Source organism: Eurosta solidaginis, chromosome 5 (genome assembly GCF_040869045.1).
Source record: "Eurosta solidaginis isolate ZX-2024a chromosome 5, ASM4086904v1, whole genome shotgun sequence".
Classification (NCBI taxonomy): Eukaryota; Metazoa; Arthropoda; class Insecta; order Diptera; family Tephritidae; genus Eurosta; species Eurosta solidaginis.
In genome coordinates, this window is record NC_090323.1 from 46,934,375 (window position 1) to 46,953,191 (window position 18,817).

The following is an 18,817-nucleotide window of genomic DNA, read 5'->3' on the forward strand; positions in this document are numbered from 1 at the left end:
AGAAAAAAGATAAGCTATCATCGAAGAAAATCGATTCAAAACTACGTAAGTTATAAGCGATCAAATAAAAATACCCAGGTTGCGCAATTTCAACGTATACCTCAAAACGTATGTATGGTATAAAGAGTGAAATATCTAGCTATGCTCTGCTTCTATTTAGTTAAAAGTTCAATTTATGAATGAAATTACCCATATTTTTAACTTTTTTTTTTTAATTTATTTATGTTTGTACTATATTCTAACAATCTTTATCTTAATTTTATTTTACTATGTAGTCGAAATAATTATGTGTTCGACTTTGACGCTTATTCAGTTTAGGATCGGTTTCTCTTATGAGAAACCAGCAGTAGTCACCCATCATTGCGACGTCCCAGAATCCTTGATATCGATTTTCAATTAATTTCTTTTGCTGTAGAAACCTTTCGCCATGTTCGTCACTTTCGTCGCCAAGATTTGCCGGAAAAAAGCTCAAATGTGAGTACAGAAAGTGAATTTTTAACGACATATTTACGCCTAGAAAGAAAATATTAGTTAGGTAAACAAGTTATAGAATTTTGGGAAATTAATTTTAATAGGCCTTTAATATTTACCCATTTTCGCATAATTATTGATTAAGTCATTCACTATCTGCTCGTAGTTAGGGCTTTTGTGTCTACCGAGGAAAGAAGCAACGACCTTTTCAAAGGATTCCCACGCTGCTGCCTCAACTGATGAGAGTAGTCCTTTGAATTGATTATTGTTGATCAACTTTTTTATTTGTGGTCCGACAAAAATACCTTCCTTTATCTTGACTTGAGAAATATCTGGAAAAATTGTTTTCAAATAGTCGAATGCTTCACCTTCTTTGTCCAAAGCCTTAACAAAGTTTTTAATGAGACCGAGCTTGATGTGTAAGGGTGGAAGTATGATTTTCTCTTTCTTGACAAGAGGGGTGTATTTCATGTTATCCACACCAACGGTAAACTCGACTCTTTCCGGCCAATCCTTTCTGGCGTAGTGGTCGTTACGAGCTCGGCTATCCCACTTGCAGAGGAAGCAGCAGTGCTTGGTGTAGCCACTTTGTAGACCGCATAGCATTGCAACGACTTTGAGATCAGAACATATTTTCCAATCATGCTCTTCATATTTGATAAATTTGAGTAGTTTTTGCATCTCCTCGTAGGATTCCTTTGTATTTACTGCATGTACGATCGGGATAGAAGGCTTTTTGTTACAAATATGCAATAATACAGCCTTCAAACTCAGTTTATTGCTGTCTATGAACAATCGCCACTCTTTTGAATCATATATTTGACCAAACTCTTTGAATACACCAGGAATGTCGTTGCAGTAGCATATACTGTCTTTCTTGGTATAGTGTTTGGAAAATGGTTCGTGACGAGTTCTACAATATATCACCTTAACATCGGATGACACAAATTTAAATTGTTGCATACGAGAAGTGTGGATCTCGGCCTTTTCTTTGGATAGTTCCAAATCTCTTATCCAATCATTAAGTTTTGTTTGTGAGAGAACGTTTCTCTCGTTTTCCATGCGAAATTCAGTACAACTTGATTCCCCGCACTCAGATATTACTGTTGACAATGGAACTGGATCCGCAACTGCCGTTGAATGTAGTACTGATAATGTCGCTGTAGGTACGCTGGCATAGGTTACTCTTCTTGATCTTCCAACGCCAAGTACTTTTGTTTGACAAATATAACACTCTATTGAATGGCAAGTAGGTTCTCTCCATATCATTGGTGTATCAAATTTTATTTGTTGTCCTGATTCCGACTGAATCAATTCTACTCGACACGATGTACACAAAGTGTTTGGTGTCCATGGTTTTTCAGCATTTTTAGGCTCAATGCCAAAATACTTGGAGTATAAAGTTTTGATATGATCTGAGAACACTCGTCGTCGCCTTATGATAGTATATTGGCCACACATGAAACAGAACATATCTGGATCGTTATTACACTCAAATTCTCGCGTCCTTTTACTCATTTTATTTTTTTTTTAATAAATCACGGTTTTGTAATTTGACTTATGAACTGAACTATCTCCGGCGAGCCTTGCAGATGTTATGAAGATTAAAGGCGTATTAACTCATATTTATACTCGGAACAAGAATAAAATTGAAAAAATTAAATCTTACCTAGACAGAAAGGTTCCTTTTTATACGAAGTCGGGAAAAGAAAATACTACCTGCTTTAGATGTAGGCTTTAAAAATTTTCTGTGTCTAATAATTTTGAAAATCTACCTGCATACTTACCCATGAGTGACGGAAATACATGTTTATAGCTACATGCCTACAGCAGGTTTCGAACCCAACCACTCTTCCTTTCGATGCAACCACTCTACCTACTATAAAACAATTCGAGTATTAAAAGTACTATTTGATTTATTTAAAGAAAAAGTATTATCATTGCTATGGTGTTATTCGTTTATCCGGATAATATCCCATTTGCGCTTTATACCTTTTATATATGTATGTATACATACATTGAAGTTGCGCAACCTGGGTATTTTTATTTGATCGCTTATAACTTACGTAGTTTTGCATCGATTTTCTTCGATGATAGCTTATCTTTTTTCTAATTAAACAGAGCTTTACGTAAATAAAAAATATTTGGAAAAAAAGTTGTGGTTTTGGAATGCTGCCCTCGCAAAAAGTAATTTTTTCATATTTTTTCATAAAAAAAAAAACAAAAATCTGAAATGATGAGCTAATATCTCGAAAACTATATGGTTGAGCAAAAAACAATGTATGATGCATTTATAGCAAATTTTATCGTCTTTCCGATTCTGTAAACTTATTTGCTTGACCCGTTCGTGAGATATACGTAATTAAATGGAGCCATCTTTTTGGTTTTTTCGAATAACGGTAAATTGCAAATATCTCAAAAACGGTACCATAGAATCAAAAATGAACTCGATTTTCGAAATCAGGGGGTGGTTTTACATACGAATTTCATAACGGCGTCTCTGGTAAATTTTGGCCGTCGACCAGTGTAATTATTTGTACACTTTTTATTCAGCTAATGTATTCAGAATTTACATTTTTACTCTCTAAAACTCTTGTGTGCTTAAATTATTGTGACGAATATGAGTGACACTAAGTGATAGTCACATCCCTAGTCTGATGCTAATTAAATGAAGTCACAACAACAATAAGGCAGACAGTCACTTGTATCTACATAAACGAATCAATCATTATGTCTACACATATGTAGGTACACGCAGCTGAGAAGCAAGGCACAACCACATGCATATATCTGAGATACTCCTGAAAGTATGCAATGAGAGAAGCTATAAAAGCGTGCAATTGTAGTTACAGCTGAGAAATTTGAGAGCTGATGGCAACTAGTAGATTCTGGAAATGGAAGCGCCTAGAGAATACGAACGTTGAAATCAGAGAGTATAAAAGAAATGTAGAGGCGCTGGCATTCAGTTTTATTTGAGCTATCAATCAGAGAAAATGTAGAGGCGCTGGAATTCAGTTTCATTTGAGCTATCAATCAGTTTGGTTATTAAGGAAGCTATTCGTTGCAAAGTTTGAGTGTTATTTTGAAGTACTTTAATAAAGGCCATTTTGCATTATTAAATATTGGAGTTATTTATTCAACAGTTTAGTGATTCGAACTTAGCAGAGGGTTTGCAAGTAAATTCGTTACATTATGATAAGAGGATTTGCAAGTAAATTCGTTACATTATGTTAAAAATTGTGTTAAAGTTTTTGGTGTGGTGGAAGTGACCTACTAGAATTTTGTGAAGCTCCGCTGCTTTCAACTGAAGTTCGCGCATGCAACATCTTTATTATTCGATCAGTCTTTGGCTACACTGTAGTGATTACACTTGCGCTTGCATTTAGGATTCCCTATACGTGAGCTAAGGCATTTCATTTACATATCAAAAGTATATTTCGATATCATCATTGGCATTCGGATTTGCGTATGTCTAAAATTCTACATTCGCATCATCCCTAGTTGCAGTTTCCAGAACGCTTTGAAGTACATACTGGCTATAAAAAATACATAATTTTTCTGTTCTCTAGTAGACGATGAGATGTCTTTACATATAGCATTGTAAATAACCACTTAAGTTTTTAATATACTAAGTAATAGTCTAAATTAATTAATTAATAGGGAAGTGTTACTTACTAACTTACTAACTTAGAAAGAATTAGATACTTATAGCTTTCTAAACAAAAGTAGTGATATGCGCGTGACTTAATACCTAATCCTGTAGTGGAATTCACTAACTTTTTTAACCACACTTGCCATCGCTTTATTTGCGAATCGATAACTATAACGATTTCGTTATTCAGTAACTATTAAAAAAACGCCAAGTAAATTGGCTGCGTTAAAAATCACGAAATTAATATTTCTGGCAATTTTAGTTAAAAAGAAAATCGAAACTTTAATTAAATACTTCCAAACACGAAAAGCTGCTTTATAAATGAAATGGCATTTGAGTACTTGGCGTACGTTTTATCAGAAGATGAAGAATTTCTAAGTCCATCGCCAGTGGACAGACACCTTCTTGGAGAAGTAGATAACCCATTCCACTTGAATGCAACGGAGTTTCGAAATTGGTACCGACTAACCCCAGACTTGGCTCATGATATTATTTCTCAACTTGATGGTCAAATAAGTGGTACAAGAATAACTGCGATATCAACAAAAAAAAAAAATAAATTAATACCGCATTTACTTACCTTTTGTTAAAATATATAAAAACTTGCACAATAATGACTTTTAACAGCAGTTAGTATACGGAATTTATTTATTTTTTGCATTCGTTTTGTGCTTTTCGCATCTTTTAGGTTTCGTTAAGTTGTGTTGCCAAAGCGATACAGGAAACTGTACAGGAAACTGTAAGCGCTTAAAATTGAATGGAAAATCTGTAGGAATCATTGGGATCCGTGGTATGAGAACATCTTCACCTTTGCTTTTACCGCTGATGATTGTTGCTTCAATTACATTCGGCATTAATTTCTTAACGCAAAGTCCATTGCACAATTTTGATGGGTCTAAATTCCGAAGAAGCATGATTTGTGAGCCCATATTCAAAGTTTATATATGCGCAGGCATTCCAGGTGGTTCTAAAGAGTTCAGAAATTCAGTTGGATAATTCACAATTTGATCTTCATCTGTGACTGTGTCGATCGATTTATATTTCGTCACTTCACCAGGAAATTGGTTGTGAATGCGATCACTGATTTTGTTAACATGATTTGGGAGCTAAGATAGTTCGTTCGCATAGCTAAAAAACGAAAACATTTAAATTTAAAATTCTTAATTCTGAAATATGAAAAACTTTCGTCTTGATCGAAGGAACCTACAGCCAAAATTTTGTGATGATTGAAGTATGGGAAACACGTTTTATAGGGAACACACACACAGAAATTGATTTTTATAGAAGACTAGAAGACCCTAGGTCGTTGGTTCTATGTACCGGAGCGACTCGGGATTTTTCCCGACCAAGGACTGCCATTTCAGTGTAACCCCATTTAATTTGTTGCGTCCCTCCCACAAATTGTCATCCTCCCAGCAGCTCCTTGCAGCGGGACTGCTCCATATTCTCTTGCTCCAGGAACGTATCGAACCCAATCCGGGTCCGTCTCCTGACCCCGGTCCTGAGAAATGGTTTTGCTGCATTTGCCAGAAAAGAATCTTTTTAGGACGGTCATACTCTGTTCAGTGTACCTCGTGCAAGGGATGGTTGCATCGGACAGGTTGTTCTGGGCAAGACCCCAAAACCAAACGTCCACGTAACTTCTATAAATCTTTTGTGGCTCCTTGCTGTTCACGTCCTAGGACGTCCCGTAGTCTGCGCCTTAGCGCCCCCCGCTACCTTCCAGCAGCCCCGCTGCTCAGCAAGCCACAACAAGTACCCGCTGTTGCTCGCGCCCCACGGCGATACCAACTCACACGGCTGCTCCCACTCATACCTACAATCTCATTAGTAGAGTCGGGAGCAATGCCGAGCATCAGCCTCTGCCTCCGTCTTCTTCCCCCTCTTTTCCGGCAGCAATTGTGTAGGTCAGGGAAACAGACTCTTAGTCCCTACCTCCCTTTGCACCGCTTTTGCCAGCACAGAATATATACGTTTGAGAAATCCGCCCAATGCAGCTCCTGCCATGGACGGTGCCACTTTCCTAGATGTTCTGGTCTCCGCGACGGCAACCCCCGACGGGTTTCATTGCGCCATGTTGCCAGGCCGCATACCCAAATACACCGGGTACCCCAATGCCTACCCAAGGACGTCTAGTCCCAGGGCCTCAACAGCAATCGCGTTCTGGCCTTCCACAACCCAGGCGTAGTCACCCGCCACTTACTCCCAGAGTGACGACGTCTCCCCCTATGCACTTCAGAATTCTGCAGTTAAACTGTAATGGATTAACTGGAAAGATCACGGAGATAGTCGACTTATGAAGCGGCACAATATCCGCATTGCTGCGATTCAAGAGACTAAACTCACAACAAGTTCTGCATTGCAGACCTGTTCTGGGTATGATGTCCACAGAAAAGATCGCGAGAGCGGAAATGGAGGCGGCCTCGCGTTTATCATACACCACACTGTGCAATATCATATATTTGATCCCGACATCGACCGCAGGGACAGTGTCTTAGAACGTCAAGGATTATCTGTCCGGTCGGGCGATGCAAATCTAGAAATTATCAACATCTACATCCCTCCTGTCACCTGTTGCCCCGTGGATACCGACCTGATATCAGCGGCGTACTCACTGGAAACAATCGCATTATCTTAGGCGATTTCAATGCCCATCACGATCTATGGCATTCAAACTTGCAGGTGGACAGTAGGGGTGAGATGTATCAAATAGAAGAAATGACGTTCTGCACTATAAACGGAGACGCCCCCACACGTATGGTAGGAAGCTGTCACAGTTCGCCGGATGTTTCAATCGTGAGCGCAGAACTCGTAAACTGCGTTAACTGGCAGCCGATGGTAACATTGGCATCCGATCACCTGCCTATAAATATTTCGCTCGAGCGTCCCGCCGACTTCATCGTCGCAGAAAAACGCACTTTCATTAACTGTGAAAAAGGAAAGTGGGACGAATACAAATCCTTTACAGACAACCGCTTTGCTGCCGTCCCTATCCCAACTGATGCCCGCCAAGGGGAGCGTGCTTTCCGCAAGGTCATTGAATCCGCCTCGGCTCGTTTCATTCCTGCCGGTAGAATTCCCGAAATTTGGCCCCATTTCCCGGCAGAGGCCGCAAGTTTAGCGAGAGAACGTGACCTTATAAGACAGCCCGATCCCGGTGACTCCCAAATAAGGGATATAAACCAACGCATCAGATTGCTTGTGGATGAACACAAGAGGGCGAAATGGGAGGAGCACCTAAGCGATTGTAACCTCTCTGCCGGTGTAGATAAACTTTGGTCCACTGTAAAGTCCCTATCGAATCCGCCTAGGCACAATGACAAAGTTTCCATCGCGTTTGGCGACAAAGTGCTGTCGGATGCGAATAAATGCGTGAGCGCTTTCTGCCGACAATACATAATGCATTCTACGGTCGACAAAAATAGACGGAGGACCAACACACACACACGTAAACATAAGTTCAGTGCGTCACCAATTACCATCTACATTTTGGTGAGCACGCAGCCGCAATTGTTCCGAAAATCCAGAGCCGTAATAAAATCCTCAAATCCCTTGCTGGCAGTACTTGGGGAAAAGACAAAGAAACGCTCATTACCACATACAAAGCAATTGGCCAGCCGTTTCCGTGCTACGCGTCCCCTATATGGTCGCCAAGCCTAAAAACTACCCACTGGAAGAAGCTACAGGCCTGCCAAAATACTGCGCTCAGGACCGCCACGGGCTCTCTTCTTATGTCCCCAGAACACCATCTACATAATGAGGTGAGAATACTCCCCATCAGGGAGAGAAATGAGATGCTAACCAAACAGTTCCTGTTGAATACCCAGAAACCTGGGCATCCCAACAGACATCTGATTGATGAGCCAGCACTGCCTAGGGACTTAAGGAGTCATTTCCGTAAGCATTTTGAGGAAATACGGCACCTGAGAACTCAGCCGTATGAAGCAAAAAACACAAGCAGGTCCTTGGTGAACTCCACAAACAGACGTTGGACCTTTATGCCGGGAATTGCCCGGTGAATCCAGTACTCAGGGAACAGTACCCAAAACTTGCGGAAGAGGAACGCATACTCCCCAGGGAAACGCGAGTCACTATGGCTCAACTTCGTTCTGGATACTGTAACAGGTTAAACTCTTACATATCCAGAATCAACCCCGATATACAAACCCAAAACTTGCGGAAGAGGAACGCATACTCCCCAGGGAAACGCGAGTCACTATGGCTCAACTTCGTCCTGGATACTGTAACAGGTTAAACTCTTACATATCCAGAATCAACCCCGATATACAAAATGCATGCCCCGCTTGCAATGTGTCTCCACATGACACCAACCATCTCTTTAATTGTAATGTGGAACCAACGCCTCTAACACCCCTTTCATTATGGTCCACCCCTGTCGAAACAGCAAGTTTCCTTGGACTCCCGTTAGAGGATATTGATGACAATTTGTGATCAGTCGCAGCTATTAGGTGGGGCGAAACATTGCTACAACAACAACAACAACAACAACCCGGCAGACGTCCTGCCCTAAATTTTGCCTATCTGCATACATTTTAATAAGCTTTTTCCGTCTGACTCTGTCCTCCCCCCCTCTTCACTTTTTCCTAATCCTTTTATTCACTCCTCCCTCCGTCTTTTTCGCTTCATCTATCTCCATCTTCGTCTCATTCTATCTCTTTCTCAATCTTCTTCTCCTTCTCTCTTTTCTCTTCTCTCAATTTCTTCTCATTCTTCTGCATTCCTTATTGCCTGTCCCAGAGGGTGGTATGTATTTTATTCCAGTCCCAGTCCCAGTCCCACTCCGAGTCTCAGTCCCAGTCCTATTCCTAATCCCAGTCCCAGTCCATCTCTGGATAATATATTACTCTGTACTAAAGCACTCATCAACAGCTTTCATTTGATATCCATAATGTATAAACACTGTCTAGGCATTCACTGGCCCACGTTTTGGCCTATATCTCGAGGCCCTAGTCATCTAGGGGTATGAAAATTACCCTCTACACAACTAAAGACTCTCCTGAAATAAAAAAAAATGTCATACGTCTAAATGGCGGGCCCCCTCAGGAGGTTTTAGGACTTAACGTCATATAGCTCCTTACCAATTTTCATTATCCTACCATTACTACATTCAGAGATATGCAGTATGATAAACCCCATTTATATGGGAGGAGCCACGCCCCCTTCTTCCCACCCCACATTTTCTTGGGGGTGTTAGGGATCGAACTCATATAACTCCTTTCTGAATTTCAATGTTCTGGCATGTATACCTTCAAAGTTATGCAGTACCAAAGATTCCATTTGTATGGGAGGTGCCAAGCCCCTTTTCTATATCGAAATTATTTTTAGCCTAAAACATTCTCGTTGATCGAAGGAACCTATAAACAAAATTTGGGAAGTGTGGGAAATACGTTTCCATAGCGGACATACACACACACAGAACTTGATTTTTATATATGGGGAAATCCGCCAAACTTTGGTTTTTTTGGAGAAAAAAATTTTTTTGAAACATGGTATCACGAAAATATATTTTTGTTAGGAACATTGAGGGGTAAATTGGAGCTATAGTGCATCGCCGTTACTCGTCTTACATAATGCCTCAAAAAGATATAGTCAAAAGATCGAGAAAAATATATATAAATTGAGGTCGCAATGTTAAATATATATTTATTTCAACACTTTTGTACCGATTATATCGAAATTTTAACAAAATATGGAAATATATGCAGCTGTTAGCTTTGTAAAATTTGTTTGATACACGAGACCCGGTTTCGTAGATATCGGTAAAATATAAAACCGAATAACCGCCAAATATTTTTTACTGCAACACATTTATTTTAACACCTTTATACCGATTCTTTTGAAACTTTAAAACCATATAGATATGTGAACGAAGTATGTTTAAGTAGAAAAGTTTTAATACCCGAGATTCGGTTTTAGAGATATTAATAAAAATATAAACCCGAAAAACCTTAATTTTTTTTTTCTTATTTAAACACTTCTTAACCGATTGTGTTGAAATTTTATCAGGATGTACATATTGCAGGCAAACTTGTGCTGTTTTCTTCACCGTATTTATTTTAATAATCATCTTTTTTCACAAAACTGAGAATTCAACAAAATATTTCTATGCATACTTATATTCTAAATTTCATGTAACAATCTATAAAGTATATAAATGTACAAATAATAATATAACAACAAATATTTTGTATTTCTACACACTACTACAATTCGTCCATCCTGACAAAGAGATCACCTGATCTCTCCTCAATTCCTAAACATAGTTTCCATTTTCCATTCTACTGCTTGGTGCATTGCATCCTTTGAACCATGGTCGAATGCTCCCAACAACCCATACACCTTTATATGGTAACCGAGTAAGCTGAAAACCTTCAACCTCGGTCTGCTATACGCTCGAAAATAATCAGAAGGTCCCTTTATAACTTCATTTGTGCTGGTAGTTTTTGTGGGTTATAACCGTACAAACTTTGGACATGAATCTACTATAACTAAAACATGTTTCAGAGCTCGCGCATTATCAATTGGACCATAAAAATCAATATGAACTACTTCAAATGGCAAATTACTTTTCAGAATATTATGAAGAAACTCTTCCTCTTTTCCGGATTTCGAGGAATACACAATACACTTGGAACAGTTTTGTATGTGCGTTTTTATCTTTTCCCTCAAATTTGGAAAGTAATAAGTTCTCGAAACTAACTCAGCTACCTTATCTATCCCAAGATGTCCCAACTCATCGTGATACTTATAAAGTATATGATCTTCCATACTTTCAGGTACATAAAACAAAATTGATCCATCTTGTTTTTTTCTATAAATAATTCCATTCCGCACTTCATATAAACTATTTTATGTAGTTTCTAATGTTTTAAATAATTCCTTTAATTTTGTATCCCTCCCTTGGCAAATTATCAAATTTTCCTCAAATGTATTTGTGTCTAAAATACATATGTTAGTGCAATAACTCAGTGCATCTACATGTTGCACACGAGTACCTGACCGGTGTTGTAACGAATAATCAGAGTTCTGTAACTCCAATGCCCATCTTTCAATACGAGGATTACGATCTTTCTTATTTAATGTGACAGTCAAAGAGTTACAATCCGTAATAATCTTAAAGTGTTTTCCCTGTAAATATACCCGAAATCGCTTTAAAGCATATATTATTGCTAGCGTTTCTAACTCAAAACTGTGGTACTTCGATTCTGCCTCAGTTGTATTTTTAGAAAAATAAAACACTGGATGCAATTTTCCATCATCTTTTTTTTTGTAACAAAATTGCTCCAAACCCTATAGTACTTGCATCACAATGTAATTCTGTTTTGATTCTATCAGTTTTTGCTTAAGAGTTTCAAACGCCTTAAATTCCAATTCTCCAAATTTATACTTCGATCCTTTCCTAGTCAAATCCGATAAGGGTTTAGCTTTAATCGAAAAATTCTTTACAAATTTCCTGAAATAAGAACACAGGCCCAGAAAACTTTGAACAGCGCTTAATTTTTGTGGTACGGGAAAATCTCGTATGCTAGATAAACCCTTCTCATCAGCTTTTATTCCATCTTTTGAAATATTATAACCTAAATACCTTATGCTTGTCTGTAAAAACTCGCATTTATTCAATCGCAATTCCAAATTATTTTCAGTTAACTTTTTAAATACTTCTGTCAAAATTATAAAATGTTCTTCTATAGTTTGAGTTGCAATTATTATATCGCCTAAGTAAATAACAACTTTATCTTCACTGACCATACTGGCAAAAAATTTGTTAACGAACCTCTAAAATGTCGATGGTACATTTTTAAGAACAAAAGGCATTCGAAGGAATTCAAACTGCCCTAATGGTGTAATAAAAGACTTAAATTTGACTGATTCATCATTCATAAACACATGAAAAAATGCATTTTTAAGATCTAACTTTGTAAAATATTGTTTTTTCGCTAATCTATCCAGTAAATCATCAATAAGAGGAATTGGGTAATTATCTTTTGCTGTTACCTTGTTTAATCTGCGATAATCTACACAAATTCTTAAGTCACCAGTCTTTTTCTTAACTAACACTATCAGCGATACATACTCGGACTCACTCGGCACAATATAACCCAAACGTAAATACTCATCCAGCAATAACTGCAATTGATTTTTTTCTGAATAAGACAAACGCCTAGGAGAACAACTAAACGGTTTCTGACATTCAATTACGATCTTCATTTCAGCCCTAACTTTTGGTTCAGAAGGACGTTCAACATTCAAATAGTAGTCGCGAAAAATTACATTCAACCGGTTTTTTTGAGTTAAATTTATTTCTTTTCCAACTTTTAAATTTAACTGATCGTCGAATTCCAAATCAATTACTAATAACGGATTTTCGTTTCCGTCGTTTACGTCAAAACTAGTTAAAAGCTCATTAGGCAATTTACACATATCACCATTTGAATCATCTTTCATTTAAAAAAAATTATTTTCGTTTACAATTTTTTTCATTCATTTGTTTACTTTCAAAATCTTTTCTTTCAACTTCGCTTATCTTGTTATATTTCTTATACCCTTTTTCATTGTCTTTATTTTCATTATTCTCAACTACTAATTTTAATCCAGCAGCTTGCATGAAATTCCTGCCTAACACAACATCATAACCCATTGATTCATTTGTCACAAAAAACAGATTAATTCCAATTTCTTTATTTTGAAACAATAAAAACGCATTAACTCTACCAATTACATTTAATTTGCTTTTATTTATGCCAAAAAAACAAAAATGTTCGCTCAAATTTGTTTTGACATATACATTCTTCGTCAAGCAGGAATTTTTCACAAAACTGATTGGACTTCCCGTGTCTAACAAGCACTCTAAAAATATATTTACAAAATCAGTTTCGCGTTTAAAACTTAAACTAAACCAACTTACATAATGGCCATTCTCAAAAAATTGTATTGCCTTCTTCTCTGGACAATTTACTACTCGATGCTGTTGACTACCGCATGCATAACAAGCACCCCGTTCTCTTTTCGGTTTTTGACACTCCGACGCGTAATGGCCAAGACTATTGCAATTATAACAGCGGACATCTTTCTTGTCAGATGATTTTATTGGTTGCATACGAACGTTTAAATTTATTTTACCAAAAGCTTGCAGTAATTGTGAAGTTGTCATATAACATTGTGTTCGCAATTGTTTGTCAGGTATTCCTTCAATCATATAATCCAACAACTCATCTTCGTCAATTTGGATATTAGCAGCTAAAACCTTCTATCGTTATAATACTTAACGAACGCTTCTGAATTTTTCCACTTACGAAGTTCGAACTGACGACGTAATGCTAGCTTACTTTCACCCACACCAAAAGCATTCAACATATCATACAAAATATTATCCACGCTCTCAGAGGCCAAATTTAACTTTGCGTGTAACCATACCTGAGCTTTTCCCTTAAGTTTACATAATAAAAGTGCTCGCAGCATCTTCTCATCAGGATTTTATACAGATTTAATCGTAGGAAACTGCATAACCCAAATCTTTGGATTTTCCCCGCCATTATATTCATCCATCAACTCTTTTAATGTATCGAAACTAAAGTCACGAACCGTAGCAACAGATTCAAAGTTTATGGAACCTGATTGTCTCAACATCTCATTTTCTCGAACAAGAAGTGCCTTTTCACGTTTCAAAAATTCAATTTCACGATTAAAGTAATGTGTAGCACTTGCTGTTGGCTCTGTTGACATATTTTGTTCGGGTTATATACGGATGTCACTTGTAATTTCAATAGGAAATGAGACACTAGCTTGTTCTTCTTCAACTACTCCATCACTCACAGAATTTTCTCTCGTGAGAATCTCAGGACAGTTTCCACGTTCATTTAAAGGCACTTCGTTAAGGTGAATTAGCGACCTTTCCTTCCACTAGTACGCAATCCAAGCTTTCGTAGCCACGAATGTAACTGCAAAACTGAATACTGATTTGCATCAATAGAATCCTCCATTTTCAATAAATTTTAGTTATCACACAATTTTTCGTTCTTAAACTTTCAAAAAATTTTTTTATCGTATTCGCTTTCAATATGATAATCTTTCCGATTCTTAAAAGTCCGATTGCTTTTTTTTTACAAATACGACGGATGTCTCTCAATTTGATAATCTTTTCGATTCTTCAAAAATTAATTCTAGTGAGAAAAGATTAAAAAAAATGTTTTTTTCGAATCCCACTTCTGATTAATTGTAGGCAAACTTGTGTTGTTTTCTTCACCGTATTTATTTTAATAATCATCTTTTTTCACAAAACTGACAATTCAACAAAATATTTCTATGCATACTTATATTCTAAATTTCAAGTAACAATCTATAAAGTATATAAATGTACAAATAATAATATAACAACATATATATTGTATTCCTACACACTACTACAATATATATATGGGGTATATTTAGGTAAAATTTTGTTGATACCCGAAACCCGGTTTTCGAGATATCGGCAAAAATATGAAACCGGGTAACCGTCAAATATTTCATACCCATTTGTTAATTTTTTCTCTACACCACAGTAGTATACCATCAATTGCCTCATCTTGGAATATTCACGCAAGGAAAGTTATTGATGTTTTTACATGGGGCAAATATACGAAATTTTCGCCAAAAATTCAATCGTCAAAAAGTGTAGACATTTTTTTTTAAATTTTTGTACCAAATGTGTTTCTTTTCATTTACTTTTAAATAAAACCTGGTTAAAAAAAAAATATTTTTTCTACACTTTTTGACGATTGCCAATTTTTGTCGGAAATTTCGTATATTTGCCCCATGTACAAACATCAATAACTTTCCTTGCGTGAATATTCCAAGATGAGGCAATTGATGGTATACTACTGGTAGAGAAAAAATTAACAGACGGGTATGAAGTGATAAAAGTAAAATTGTAGCTGTGCCCACAAAAAATATGCTCTTGAAAAAAATTTAACCCTAGAATATCATACTTCGTCGAAACGACGACGCATGTTTTTGTTTTTGGTTTTTCTCCTTAAATTATATGTTTTTTTTACTGATTTTTTGTATGGATAATATTAAAAAGCTAAACCGTTTTTGTTTTATTTCATTAAAATACATTAAAGAGAATTTATTAATACAAATTAAACATCTTTCTTAAACAGGAGACATCCTTTGTACCCTTTTAAATATTACCGTAGTCGATTCGACGAATTATGATGTTTACGTATTATAAATATGTATGATATTCTAGGGTTAAGCAACCAAGTGCTTCCACTTTTCTGCCTCTACCTTCAAAACTGAAAGGGGCACATCGAATTTGAAGCCCCAGGTATTTTTAGTCCCTGATAGGCTATTATCGTGCATAATCCAAATTTCAATACTCAGTTGCCTCAAAAAGCTATAAGCAAAAAACTGTCAATATTGGAAATGACAAAAAAAGTATCGCTACTTTGATTTATGATAGTTTTGAGTATAGAAGGGACACATTAATTTTGCTCATACTTTTAGAATCTCCGTCTCAAAAACAACACTCAGTCTACATTCCATAGCGTTTCGGCGATGCCCCAAAATTTTATCGAAAAAATTCAAAAAAAAAAAAAATCAAGGGTATCGCTTGAAAAAGTGTAAAAATCGACGTTTTTTACGTTTCGAAGTTCTGCAAAAACTTACTATCAACTTTATTGATTATTAAAATCATCAGATCGAATAGTCAAAAGGTCAAACTTAATGTCCTTGTAATTTTTTCTGGCCTTAAGTTTTTTTACCCGAGTATCCAAAAAAGTAAAATTTTTTGGGATTTGCCCATATATATATAGATAACATACTTCCAAATGCACCCACAAATTCTAAGCCACCGTCTACCTAATTTTTCCATGACAGTATGGCCTCTTCAAACCTCTGTTTCTAGAGACAGTTGTTGATAAGTGTACCCTATGTAGCGAAGCGCCTTAATTCAATCTCTTATTCGCTTCACTAGTTCATGTCTGCATAAATCTTATAGCTCATGCTTAAATCATCCGACGAACTTTTCTCGAAAATACCCTAGACGCAATTATAATGATATCATATTAATATATTAAAAAACTTGTTCATTTTTCCCAGCTCTGTTGCTTGTAAAGTAAACTACATTATTCTAGTTTTCGTTTTACATTCGTTCTAACTAAATACGCATACCTTTATGAGAAACAATGTGCACTGTACAATGAATGAATATAGTATAAGCGAAATATGCACAGTGGGTCAATTGCTATGAATATGAACTAATACATGTCAGTCTAGTTTGCTCACGAAACAGACAGCAGATCATCACTCCACTCGGCTCTCGCACCTGCTTACTGTGAGCAATCTTCTCTCATATATCTCTATCTTGCATATCGCTGCTGCAGCTGCTGAGTGGCTATCAAATAGTGTCGCGTGAGAACCCTTACCAAGAACGAAGGTATAGTTGTGAGTCCTTTATCATAACAAGGCCAAATCAGCCTCTGATCCCTAGTTCCAGGTATAATGAAAAGTTGACTCGACCACTTTATCATCAAGTTTCGAGCCTTCGGTAAAAAGGGTAATGGTATCATTAGCAGTATATTATCCGTTTTCAGTGCATTTTTTTCGTGTGGAAAAGGAAGCACACTACTGGTGGTGTAAAATTTACGATTTAATGACTGTACTAGATTATGCATAGTGCAGGAAAGTATTTCTAGCATCGTTTTTTAGAAACAATTAAAAAAGTGGAGACACACGATGCTTTAAAACACTCATCAGAATGACTTCGCTTTCCTTGGTAGTAGGAGAAATTATTCACGCGATTGGTTTCAAGACCACCAGCAGCAACTATACTGTGACGAATATTAGCATCACTAAGCTGATACTAAATAAATAAAGGCACAACAACAATAAAGCAAGCTGCCACTCTTGTGTAGGTAGAACAGATCAATCATTATTTACACACATACGTACAAGGCAACAAAAAGATACTCACAAACAAATGTAATCATCATCCGAAGTAGTACTCACGCATACACCCGCATGTGGCTATAACATAGACATAAACTACAAATATACAGGTATATAGAAATTACCAAGCAGGAGATGCAGCAGTTCTTAAAGGCGAAACATCTAGATTTTAGTATAAATATGCGAATCAAGCAACGGAGAGTATAAAAGCAGCGAAAGCTGAGTAATCAGTAAATAGTTTGATTTAAACACGCAATTAGTTGTGAAGGATAAGTATTATTGTGAAGCACTCTCAAAGTAGTATAGTAAAGACCATTTGCATTACTGAATATTGCAGTTATTTATTCAACAGTTTAGCGATTCGAACGTTAGCAAAAGGTTTCAAATAAGCGGAATTCCCCAAAATTCGTTACAATACGTTTAAGCGCCATCGCGTTATCGCTAAAGAGAGCGCAAAATTTACTTACCGATGCTATGCAAGAAATGGGCCCACTGTACTTCGGAGCGTTTGCTGATAGTTTTTTACGAATGCATGCATAAGTAGAGCCGGTTGCCGGCACAGTATGCTCATAGTGAGTTTTGTCATAGGTCTTAGCGTTTCGGCGGTAATTACATTCAAACGTTGGCGCACGTTCAAAGTGTAAAATTTGCTATACAGAGGCTACGGTCGAACGTAAAGTGAAGGTTTTTAGGATTTCTTGATTACTTTCTCAAAAACGCAGTATGATAATGAATTAAAACGCATAAACTGAGTTAAATTGATAATTCGACAGTGCTTTAAACAAATTTTTGAATTCTTTGGAATAAAAATAAAATTAAACGGTAAATGCCAGCTGATTTAGTACATACTACATTAATATTAATGTATAATAGAAATAGAAAAAAAAAAACAATAAATGTCAAACACAGCGCCTTCACCTACATAAAACTCAAACAACAAAAGCAAATAAACATTCTAATAGTGAAAACAGTTAAAACACTTGTAGTCCGGGAGCCAGCTGCTTGCTTTTTGAGCTCATCATAAAAAGTGTCAAGAGTTGAACCTTTGTATTGTGTAGCGATTTAGTCCATTCTACCATCAAACAAACTGAATGACTACTGACTGGATACACTTCATGTATATAAATTTCGCAAAAATTTGCTGCTAAACCAAATATGTCGGTCCCTCACTAGGGCAATGTTATAAACGATGCGCCCCACTCGGCGAGCGAAAGTAGTGGAGAGTCAACGAGCTCTGTGTTGGATAAGCATACGAATTCAAACAGATAAGTAGAGGGGAGAGGACCTCTACTCCTTGCCTCTCGTATGGGAGCTCTCTCGCAGCGCCCTGCAACACTAAAAAGTGTCCAACGCTTAGGAGAAGTAGTTGACCCAACAGATCTAGCGAGTGAGCGCTTGGAGTAGGTCCGTGAAGCGATAGAAGTGGGTCAAAGGCAGTTCGAGAGGTTTTCTGCAGGAAACCCTCTGTACTGCAAGCGGTACGAGGAAGAAGAAGCTGCGAGCGGTAAAATGAAGAGACGGCGTTCGGCTGAGAGCGACAAGCCTACTTTTAAAAGGCAGAAACGACCCAGCTGCAGGACCTAGTTCCAGCGAGGCAAGCTAGCCACATAGAAAACACAAGTGGGTATAAAGCTGACAGATGGCCCCTAATAGCGAGGTAGTAACTAGCTCGAAGTCAACAACCTCGAAAGCTGCAAGTTAGAGAGAGAGGATATTAAAAGTGAAAGAGAGATAACGCCAAGA

General features: G+C 37.2%; 1 protein-coding gene across 5 annotated transcripts in view; it reads left to right on the forward strand.

Annotated features, from left to right (window-relative positions):
• The window catches only part of LOC137253653 (sodium-independent sulfate anion transporter), a 63,657-nt gene that overhangs the window by 17,987 nt on the left and 26,853 nt on the right, over nucleotides 1-18,817 (forward strand). For 3 of the 5 annotated variants that reach the window (XM_067790984.1, XM_067790981.1, XM_067790987.1), the window contains exon 1: nucleotides 17,677-17,896. The exons of 1 other annotated variant lie outside the window; for it this stretch is intronic. The gene's annotated coding sequence lies outside the window, so the exon portion shown is untranslated. Of the gene's footprint in view, nucleotides 1-17,676; nucleotides 17,897-18,817 lie in introns of those variants that run through there. One more of the 5 variants, XM_067790986.1, reaches the window with a different exon arrangement.